We start from the raw sequence: 12,640 nt of genomic DNA, 5'->3' as shown, positions 1-12,640 counted from the left end.
TCACAAGGTTTTTATAGTTTTCGATTCTACAAATTCTGTAAAAAAATACTAGTTCTCATACTTTAAAGATCTTTCAAAAATGTAAAATAAATGTAGGAGCTTGCAGTGGCATGAAGAGACGCACTGTGAGCTTGTATATCTGCGATTTTTGAATAGCCAACGCAAAAATGTTGATTGATTGATTGAAGTATTTATCCCCCGCCAGGATTAATGTATTTATTTATTGCGCATTGCCAAGGTTTTCCCCCTTTCAAACCATTATTTTGAAGAGCCAAATATCCGTAACCGGATGTTACGATGACGTAATGGTGTGTATGGTCTCTTGACCGATTTGGAGATAGGCCATTGAAAGCAGCTTAGATGCGTGCGCATCTTAAAATGGCGCCGGCCAGTGTCACACTTTACAGTGGGATGCTAGCGGGAGACGGCTATCGACTTGGTCATATCAAAATATGGATTAAAGAATATAAAGACTTTTTTGACGTAGCCTACGGTTTTGGTGGGCGGCCAGACTAAAGCTTATCTACGGTTCTGGCAGGCTTTGTGTAACAGTTTGCAGAATTACAATACATTTCAAGCACAACTCTATAAAATAACTGTTAACTGTGGGACAACACCATAAAGCATTACACTTTTTTACAATGGGATCCACCATTTTCAATTCATCAGAACATTTAGAGACGTACAAATATATCTGTATAGCCAAAAACAGGAAATCATCAATCAAGAGGACTGAGAGGTAAAAAGGGGGAAAAAATACAATGGGGTGGAAAAAAGGGCGGCGGGGGGGGGGGGGGTTCAGATTTGACAGGGGCCAGTTTCGAATTGCAGCCGTCCGTAGGTGCCCTTTGAGAGCAGTTTTGAAGGAGGCAAGGGATTTGCATGTCTTAATGACTGTTGGTAGGGCGTTCCACATTTTTGTGGCATAGGAGTGAAATTAATTGTTAGTGCCGAATCTGGGTTGCACATGGTTTGTTGAACTCCCTCTGGTGTTGTGGGTGTGGACTTTGTAGACCTTAAGGAAGTATTTAGACAGGTGCATGGGTATCTTGGTGGTGTAGCAAATCTTGTGGACCAGGCCCATTGCAAGATGCTGTACTGTAAGATGACCCCATAGGAGGCCTTAGCTATGTTTCACCAGTTTCAATTGAAACGGGCCTCCAAGCTCCAACTGAACGTCAGGCGTCAGTCAAACCCCCCCCCCCCCCCCTCACTCTTGGCCCTCACTCACTGCCTTGCTCTCTCCCACAATGTTAAGTTACACCTATTTTATGTTTTTATAACCTGGGTAAAATGTTCAGCATTAGGAGGTAAAGATGAGACACTTTAATTGTGAAGGGACGACAGGATGAGGAGAGGTGTTGTTGTTGCTAATTGTCGAGAGTAATGGATGCGTATGATATTGAACAGTCAAACTATTTGTATCAATATGGCTGTATCAACAAAATAATTATGTCATAGGTATATGGGGGCCTCATATTTGGTCTTGAAACGTGCCTCCAGATTCCTAAGGCCGCCCCTGGATGACCCAGATGCTTTCTCAGTTTTAATGGCTTATCTGATTCTTGATTTTTTAATCTCTTGTAACGAATGGGAATGGGTAGTCTAGTCTATGACTGTAAATGTATAGGCTACTGTAAAGCAGAGTCGGTGTCCCTCTAAAGGTCTCCGGCACACCAGCAAAAAATGACATAATTAACAAATCTTGTGTTTGCCTCTTCGGTTGTGGAATACTGAAAGAACAGATGTTTCCATTCAAGACATCTGATGCAGCAATGTCATTCATTTCAATTCCGCATTCTTATTTGAAGACACTATGAATTTGGACATGGTACCGAAGAAGTTGGTCGTGAGAAGCAATCAGAGTTCCGTTACATGAGGGAGGCCACAATATAGATCGTCTTTCACTTTGAATGATGAGAAGGGCTCACTTCAAGGCTATTGATTTACCTTAAAGCTAAATGATCACATTCTCGCCTCTAGAGGGCTGGAAACATCCTTTCAACAAGACCTAAATCAAGCTGATTGGCTCAACTAAAGCAGCAACCTTAAGCCTGAGTTAGGCAATCAGATTTGTTTCATTTTAAGGACCCCTTTACCTACGTTCAACCGATCTTCCGAATCCTACAGTCATCACTAATGTTCATTATAAGATGGCACCAAAGGACGGCTGTGGACATTTCAGATACCGACCTAACCTTACCAATGGCATTGATGGTAGGCAGCTACATCTTTTGTCTCAAAGTGGGTTCCAAATTGACCCTTGCAGGTCTGTAAATTACGCCTCAATGTGGTTCCATTTGTGCCCTCTCAGGGTTATGGGGTCCTAGAATTAAAACGTTAGAGTCTAACGGTTAGAGAACCACTGGTCTAACCTATTCATTGTACTGTCAGAGGAATGGCTTTAGGGCTGGCGGCGAGGATACTGATCAGACTGAGGAGGTGTCAGCTGCTGAGTGGGCAGAACAAGCCTCCCCCCATCTCCTCTTCCCTTCCTCCCAGGAACCCAACACCCATGCCGGGCCACCAGGGCTATGTGAACACTGGCTGACCAAATCAGATCTTTGGCCTATCCAGATTTGGACTAGATTTGTTTTTTATCAAGTCTGAACAACGACTGAACTGATCTACAAGCTCACAGTCACAATGTGGCGGGTGGTGAGCGTGTAGATCAGTTATCCTTGGCAATCCCTGAATACAAAAATCTGATCTGATCACTTGTGAATGACATGTCAGTCCTAAAAATCATACTTGAGAAATCAGAATGCGGCCCATTGGATCCAGTCTGCAGAATGTGAGGAATCCTTCTGCCTTGTGCTTTCTCACACGTTCTCACTTCTCACCCCTCATCACACGTAAACATTTGCCACGGCTTTGAGCCCGGTGTGGAGAAAGTAAGTAGGGCTACTGTACATTTACCGGTACTTAAGTACTGCATTTACATTACTTTACTGTTAAGTACAATTTTGAGGATTTGTCTTTACTTGTTATGTAGCATAGAGCACATTTACAATGCTCCACACTCCACAGCATCTCATTATTACTACAATTATTTGAAAACATTAGTTCCTTTGTAGATTATTATTCTTATTATTATTACAAAACATACATTAACCAATTAAGCTATAGTTTACACTTGATCAACTCTGCAAGGCTTAGAGCAGTTATTTAACCGTTCCATCCCGGAGAGATGGAACTGTGCTGAGTGAATCAACCTATAGAAACTACTGTCATTCTGCCAGCAAAACAGAGTTTTATTGAATTCCTTTCTGTTGCTGCCTCTGCAGAACACAGCATCTAACCAGTGGTGGATAAAATACTGATTGATTGATTTATTTATTAACAGTTTGCAGAATTACTGTACATTTCAAGTACAACTCAATACATCAACTGTTAACTGTGAGTGGACGACACCATAAAGCATTACACTTGTTAGGGCCCACCATTTTCAATTCATCAAAACAATTAGAGACGTACGAATATACATACTATATAGTCAAAACAGGAACTCATCATAGAAGGGGTGGGTGGGGGATTCAGATTTTACGGGGGCCAGTTTAGAATTGCAGCCGTCCGTAGGTGCCCTTTGAGGGCGGTTTTGAAGGAGTCAAGGGATTTGCATGTCTTAATGACTGTTGGTAGGGCGTTCCACATTTTGGTGGCATAGCAGCGAAATTAATTTAGTCCCTTGTTTGTGCCGAATCGGGGTTGCACATGGTTTGTTGAACTCCTTCTGGTGTTACTTCAGGCTACGTTTAAATAAAAGTACCAATTCTGCAATATAGAAGTAGAAGTAAAAGTCCGGAATTCTAAATGTACTTGTAGAAGTACAAAAGTATTGACATCAAAATGTACTTAATGTAGGCCTACTCATTATGCAGAATATCCCGTTTCAAGTTTTCAAATGTATTTTTTTCTTTTGAAAATAGAAGATCTACAAGCTCACAATGTGACGCATCACGGCCCATTGTGAGCTTGTAGATCTGCTATTTTCAAATGGCCTAAATGTATATAGGCAGTGTATGTTTTGTTATAATCATCAAAATCTACAAAGTAACTATAAGTTTTCAAATAAATGTAGTAGAGTAAAAGTACAATATTGGGATCCGAGATGTGGAGTAGAAGAAAAAATGGAAATACTCAAGTAAAGTACAAATACTGTACAGTAGCCTACTTCAGTATAGTTACTTTGTGTAGATGTACAAAGCACCACACACAGCTGTCATTGGGTTGAGAATTGAGAATTCGGAAATTTCTAACTTACTAATATGATACTTTCTTTAAGAAATGTAATGTATATAGTTAATTAAAAATGTATTAGTTGTCAAATGTATTATTTTGTAGATTTGTGTTCCTGATAGTATTTAAAACAACGTTAACATGCTAATATGAGGCTAACATGTTGGCCAGGCTGATGCAGTGATTAGATCATCTCTGAAATACTGTAAGTAAATGCTTACAATAAGCACTATATACAAGCTTACAATTAGCACTACATACAAGCTTACAATTAGCACTACACACACACACACACACACACACACACACACACACACGCACACACACACACACACACACACACACACACACACACACACACACACACACACACAGAGAGAGCGAGAGAACACAAGGTTGGCTCACAGTCAATGCTTGACATTGTAGAAAACTGCTGTTGTAGCATTCTCTAATGTAAACACTGCCCTCTGGTGGGGAGAGGATGCCAGGACAGCCCATTCTTATCTGGGGGATAATAATTCACTGCAATGCAGTATATCAATGAGATGGTACAATCGGGATCTGGGTTGACAGGGCTTGCATCACTCCTTTACAACAATACATACACGTAAACAAGCACGTGAGATCTACTTTATGACCACAAGAAAGTATACTGAATGTTATATATCCAATCTCTCTGTTTTGTCCAAGTACTAAGCTAAACACATCCTCTGCATTGCAGGGAAAAAAGCCTCCTAGATTAATTTGCTTCTTAATGGGCCATAAAGCCATAATCAGCACAATTGCAAAGGGATTTTCTTGCCAGCTAGGCCTAAATATGTAATCCAAGTTGTTCTTCAAACCCTAGAGGGAAGCCGTTGTCTCTTTATTGTGAACACTCTTGGAGGGAGAACCCATGCATTGCAACTACTTGAAACTAAATCGCAACAGAGTGATTTGAGATTGTTTATTATGTGGTGGTTTGTGTCTTCCTTGTGGTGTAAAACATAATTAATGAGCAAAGCTGCACAGTGTGGTAGCCAGGTGCTGCAGTTTGTGGACTACAGCATTTGTCTGTGAGTGTACTTGTTACTAGCTACTTGTTGAGGGCCAAATGCCCCCACAATACATAGTAGAATATCAGAAGTAGATATTGCGACTTGCAAGGATTATTTTCCAGGTGCTCTCAGGAGAATCTGAGATTTTATGGTTAGAAAAATATGTTTTTGGGTGGCGCACATACACAGCTTTGTGTGTATGTGTGCCTGTCTGTCCGATTGAGCACAAATGGTTTAATTAGGCATACAATTTTGAATAGATAGCACGTTTGGGTTAGAGTTATTAGGGTGGGAATTATGCCTGCTTTATACTTAGTTGCTCGTCGGTGACATGCACCAAAAATAGCGGATCTCAAGCTTAATTTATAACAGTTTATTTGAATGTTATTTATAAAATTGCTGTCCTAAATGATGATGATGATTGATGATGATGATGCATAATAGCATAGCAACACAAACATGTGCGAGTGCACATGTGCGTGTGGGTGAGTAGAAAGCAGACGCACAATGTTTGACATAATGGTTGTACCCATAGAGTATTAAGGTTGTACCAGCGAGTGAATGCTCCACACAGCAAACATGTCATGGAGCTTGGTAGGAAAAAACATGTCAACATGATGCACAACGTCCACACAAACAAGCCCATCAAAAAGCTTAACATTTTGAGTTAAGGACTTCACAATGAAACACGTTAAGCAGAGGCAGCATAACACCATGGGCTCTCAGTGCTCTCTGAGGGTGGCTACTGGCTAGAGTCTAGACACATAACCACTGAGGTTTGATGTGTTTGTGCCACTTGACCTCCAGAGAGGTCAACCTAATGAGCCTGCTCCCCTGGTGCCCTTCAAGTGCCACGCTGGAGTGCAGAAAACAATGCCGTTTTACAGATGCTATTTTAAATGGTGTCAGAGTGTAAGACTGGCAGCCCTGAATGGTTGCCGGGCTCCTTTGATGCTGTTTATATCCGTGGAGTCTGTCAGCACATATAATCATACTGCAGATTCCTCACTCACAGCCTGATACAGGCCACTCCGGTGCCCGGCCACTCCGGTGTGCACATGTTGTCCAAGATGGTTCAGCACAAATATATTAGACCAGTCGTTCTCAAACCATTTTTTTTATAACAAGGACCCCCAGTTTGGTGTGAATTAGGCCATGGACCCCCATAACCCTGAGAGTGTACATGGAACCAAATGGACCTGCCAGTGCCGCCTACTGTTTGGTCCATGCAGCCAGACAAGGGAGAGGCCAATATGTCTGTCACTGTCTCTCTTTGTGATCCTTCCTTTATGGCATCGCATCCTCCTAGCAATTAGCTTTTGTGGCTGCCGCGTGCACTCACACAAAAACAGAATGGACATAGAAAGCATACACTTAAGAAGAAGGTCTTAGAAAACAAACTCCGGAACCCGCTGATTGGCAGACCTGTCTGCCCACTCTGGCTTTCCTGGTTAAGAGCGTGGTCGGTGTGGATGTGCTGTGGTTGCCCCTGGTCTGGTCTGAGCCCAAAGACATGTGAGCCCGGGCAGGCCCGCTGCTAGGGTACAATAACACAGAACACTGACACAGCCACAGCACCGGATATCCGAAACACTTAGTAACTCATCAATCCATATTTAGCCTGAGGCTTGTAAATAACTGTAATCCCCCCCGCACAGAGCCCACATGACTGGAATTGTGCATTGACAATTGAATGAATCAAGGATTTGTTTCTCTCTCTGTAAAGACAAAATATGAATCAAGGATGCAAAAAAATATAAATAAAATTAACTGATTCGGCACTAACATGGGAATTAATTCCTTCTACTACGGTATGCCACCAAAATGTGGAATGCCCTACCACCTGCAGCCATCAAAAAGTGTGACTCTACCCTCCTTCAAATAGGAGTCACCTGTCTGCAATTTTCAGCTGGAATGGACTAGAGAGAGACTAGAGTCTTCTGGCTACCAAAAGAAATTACCCGCACTGTTTTGATTAAAAGTTTACTGCTCCTAGTATTGAATGATATTTTAGTTTGTTTTGTTATGTCTTGAATACATATGGGACCACAATGGAAACAATCATCAGTTCTTGGGTATCATGATCGAGTCACTGTCAGTCAGAATCAGATTAGCCTTTATTGCCACGTGAATATCTTGTATGTACGAGATAATATCTTGTACGGACGAGACATTATCTTGTACGTACAAGATAAAATATATTTTGAATGCATGGCCATTCAGAGGCACCATTGAGGCACCAGGCAGAATTGTTACCATTCATGTGTATGAATTCAAGTTCAAATTAATATAAGCAAAATAGCAGATTTACAAGCTTACGTGTCGTGACGAGATGCACTATGAGCTGTAGATCTGCTATTTCTGCTGCTTTTGACAAGTTTGGAAAATGATTACATACTGTATGGCCTGGCCTGTGATGACTTCTGTTTTCGTATCAGTGGTGCTCAAAAATGTTCATGTCAAGGACCCCCAAAATGATATGTATTTGGCCACGGACCCCCATCTCAAAATGTTTTGTTCCAGGGACTCCTCAGAAGAAGCAAAGATTTGAATAAAAGATGTTCACTAAAAATATATATTTAATTATTTATCCAAATTTTCCAGATAAGAAAAGCAGATCTATATCTGCAATTTTTGAATAGCCAACCATTGTGTCACAATCCTCTCTCTCTCTCTCTCTCTCTCTCTCTCTCTCTCTCTCTCAAATTTAAATAACATGACTGTCCCCGCCTGCGGAACCTCCATAGAAGGGCAACCACGTGAGCCCCACAGACACTGACTACCGCTCTGAGTCATTCTATGTATAATGACAAGACCTGCATTAGTGGTTGAGGGGGACAAACTGCCTCCTAACCACTTCCAACTAACAAGCTCAAATTAAGCGTGCATGCTGATGACCTCACGACTGCCAATTTAATCAGTCTAAATCAGTATATTGTAGTTCTCAAACCTTTTTTAATTTAATTTAAGTAATTCTGAATTATTCAACATTCTTTAACGCTTTTAAGATTTTTCAAACATTTTCAAAAATAGCAGATATACAAGCTCACAGTGCAGCATGCACAGAGTGACACGCTGCGACATACAAACATTCCCATTGAATGTATTTTGAACTGAACAGTACTATGCATTAATAACTTAACAATAATTAGTTGTAATTTTAGTAATTTTATCAAATCTGTATGGTAGAGATTAATACAACTACGAAAATAATTGTAATTGTTGGCTGTTCACTAAGGAAGTTTTTGTTTTAGGAAAATTCATAGAAAAGGCATTGCAGTTGCGTTGCAGAACAATATATCCGCAAATTTGGTGAGTGGATCTTGTAAGCCTGTGCGGGCTGGGCATCTTGCAGGACACACTCTGTCTGTCTATCTGTCTGTCTGTCTGTCTCTGTTGAAACATTTAGATTGTGTCATGCATGGTCATGTCTCACCTAGATCTGATATTTGACATGAAGTTTGACCTGAAGGTCAAGATACATCCCCTGAGCACGAAGGCCCGCTCTATTAGCCCAGTCAGGTGGTCAGCACTTTCACTTCACAGAAAGTTACATAGTGCAGCTTTTTAAACATTTAAAAACTTAGTTGATTTTTAGAGGCATTCCATTCATTCTGGTAGCCTATACTCTATATAGTGTTTCTACTTTTGTTTAAAGCATCTGTGTACTTATTCCACCGCCACGTGACTTTGTTTTGGGAACATATAGCGGTGGAGACGTTGCCATTTTCACTGCATTCACAACAATGTCCCAAATCACTTCCTGTGTGAGGTTATAATGAGACCTATACGTGGGTGAGAGTCAATTGAATGACCCCCCTCCCTCTCCTCTAACAATTAGCATAGACTATAGTCTAATGAATTATCTGATGGTTACCGTATCAACCATTAACCACAAGCAGTTGCAACACAGCTATTGGACCAGAATGTAAACACCTATACGTGTGACTGGAAGCATGGTGTCGTGTGACCACAGACAGTGTTTGCACGACTGGCAGCTGATATTTTTGGTCTGAAACGTAGGCAGTGCTGTGTGGGAGCCGTGGAATGCGTGACCACAGGGCCTTTTGGCCCCGGGACGGCCCATCCTCCTCCCGTCGTCTGGGTGCGCGGACATGGACCATCACATCCCTGCTCCAGGTTTCTCACTGTGTGACAAACCACAGCCGACAGACACCCACTCGCGAAACTGGAAAATGACAACCCTTGGGGAAAGGCTGTTGCTGCCTCTGGATCACAGTAAAAGAGAAAGCAAGGCGAGGAAGGGAAGCCGTGATTGCTTCCGGCCTGAGTGTGGGCGAACGGGGCGGGCAGAGGACATGTCAGGTTCATGTCACTCACCGGGTCATGGGTCATACTCATTACCTCTGTGATGTGGGGCCTTTGTCTGGGCTCTGGAGCAGCGTTTCCCAAACAATGGGTCGGGAGTCTCGGGACCCATTTTGGGGTTGCGGAACCCATTTGTATAGGTCGCAAGTAGGTTTAATTTATTTTATTTTATTTTTAGCCTTTATTTAACCAGTTAAAACATCTGGCCAAGAGGCAGAAACAAAATGACACTTCAATGCTATGGCCTGGGCCGTGGCTCAGTGGTCCAGGCACCTTGGCTGGTAATCCAGTCTGGCAGTGTGCCACGGGTTCGACTCCCGATCCTGACGGCCCTTACGGCATGTCACACCCCCATCTCTCTCCCCATTTCCTCTCAGCCTACTGTCTATCTCTCCATAAAAAATTTAAAATAAAGGCGAAAGCCACAAAAATAAAACATACGTCCAGAAACCTATACAATATATCCAACAATACTCCAAAATGGTACACTAAAAATAACCAGGCACAGGACATTTTGCACAGAGCAAATACACAAGTACATTAAGGAAAATAAATAAATAAACAAATAAATATATGGGCCTATGCAATGGCTAGTACACATCCGAACATGTGCAGGTGTTGGACTGTACATTTAAGATGATCCTTTTGAAACTTCTCAAAGGAACTTTCAAGGCCAATTTTAGTCTGGATTGCAGGTCATTCCACGACCAGGGGCCAAAGAAAGAGAGACACTTTACCCCCCTCAGATTTGAAGGCTGGTACTACACATTAGCCAGACAATTGATCTGAGGTTTAAACCATTTTTTACCAAATTGGTAAAAAATGTATTACCAACTGGACTACTGGTAATTATCCAGGAAAATATATATTATTGGTTCAATTTGAAATTACAAAAAGAGATCTAACATAATGTATTTTTTTATCCCATCAAAACATTATTTTTAATGAAAATATCCCATTTACAAGTTTCAAAAGCGTGGAATCGCATGTTGTGAGCTTGTAGGTCGGCTATTTTCACAATTTTTGAAATAGCGCTTAAAGGGATATTTCACTTTCAAAAAAACTTTTGGTCATTTCATCATCTACTCTTATGTGAGTCTTATGTGAACATCCGAGTGTAAGTTGCTTGATTCAGTATTTAGATATTTGATATACATTTTAACTGCCCTGCCCCCTTCCTATACAAACCCATTATAACTTAAAACTCCAATTGGTTTGTCATTTACTGTTTTCATTTATTTTTTATAATTATTTAGAAAAATAACCTCCTGCTGCCTATAGCTCCTCCACTGCTCCTCCAGCTGCAGCTCCTCCTCACAAAATCTAAAATAATTATTACAAATAAATAACTCCCAGAACCCATGCACCTCACCCCCATTCATTTTGATAGGTTGGATTGGGAATGGCTTAGGGTTGAGAAAGAGTACAAGATTCACTAAGATACCCATATAGGCATGTACCTGTCAAAAGAAATCCTTAATGTCAACGAAGTCCATGATGACAACACCAGAGGGAGTTCCACAAACCACGTTCAACCCAGGTTCGGCTCAAATAAGGGGTTAAACTGATTTCGCTCCTATGCCACTAACATGTGGACAAACAACAGCCATTAAGAAATATGAATCCCTAGACTCCTTCAAAACCGCTCTCAAAGAGCACTTATGGGTGGCTGCAATTCTGCATGTGTTTCCCTTATTTTTTATAACCGTGTATATGATGATTTCCTTTTATTGCATAGTGTAAGCTTACTAGGCTATATATCTGTCCTATATATCTGTCCTTATCGGATGAATTGAAAATAGAGGACCCTTCTGTAAACAAGTCTTAGTGCTTTTTCTGGTTTTATCCTCTTCGCAGTTTGTGTATTGACCTGTAGCCTACTTTCATTGAACAGTAGGCTACCCATTCTACAAACCGTTAATACGTTTTTCAATAAAAATCGCCTGGGCTCGTGCTGCCCTCTGCTGGAATGCAGAGGCCATGCTGGAATGTTTAAGTGAATTCTCATTTCTCAACAGCAAACTTTAAGGTCTTCAAAGTTAGCTAACCGACAATTGAGTTTGTTTGTATGTTTTATTTCTGTCTTTTGTGTAGAGTCGTTTAGCCTATCGCACCCCCACCTCACCACCATGTGCCCAACCGTGTGTATGTGTGTGTGCGTGTGTGTGTGTGTGTGTGTGTGTGTGTCAGTGTGTGCGTGTGCGTGCGTGTGTACGCACGCGCGTGCGTGCGTTGCCCGACTGCGCGAGAGCGCAGGTGTGTCTATTGTAGTATTGTGTAAGCTACAGTGAATATTTGAGGCAGGCAGGCAGCTCTGTTACATTCCCATGTCCCATCAGATCACGGTGTTAATTATTTAGCGTTCTGTTTGAATAAAAACAGTCAAGGTTTTCAGTTCAACAGGAGGATTTGAAACGGCGCGAGCAGAGTGTGATCCAACACAACATGCTACGGGGGGCACGCCACGCGGCCATGGTATGTTTTTATTGCAGTTTTAATTGGTGTACCGATAAAGTCCTAAGTTAACATTCTACTTGATTTTTAATATTTAGCCTGCCCACTGCATTAGGCCTAATTAAATGATTGGTATAGGCTGGTGCGTAACAGGCTCTATGGTAACAGGTCATCTCGCCCCTTTGCCAACTCGCCCCTGAATTTCGAAAGGTGAAGACGGCTTGCCCGGATACCTCGCCCCCAAAGCGTGGATATCTCGTCCCACAGCGTGGATATCTCGCCCCAAAGCACGGATATCTCGCCTCATGTTTATTTCATGTTTATTATTTACCTTATTTCTCATATTAGAACCTTTAGAATCAATGCTGTTTGTCAAAGGAGAACATTTAGAACCAGTTTGTTGTTGTTGTTGGTCAAATAAAAAATATGCATGGTTAATGAATGGCTTGAAGTATGTTTTGTATTATCAAAATCTACAAAGTAACCGGCTATAAAGTCTTCAAATAAATGTAGTAGTAAAGTAGTAAAAGTAAAAATGTTGGACCTGAAATGTAGCGGAGTAGAAGTGAAAGTAATCGGAA

The sequence above is a fragment of the Protomyctophum bolini genome (genome assembly GCF_963924005.1).
Source record: "Protomyctophum bolini genome assembly, chromosome: 23".
NCBI classification, from domain to species: domain Eukaryota; kingdom Metazoa; phylum Chordata; class Actinopteri; order Myctophiformes; family Myctophidae; genus Protomyctophum; species Protomyctophum bolini.
The sequence above is the reverse complement of the archived record's forward strand: the minus strand, read 5'-3'. Positions refer to the sequence as shown.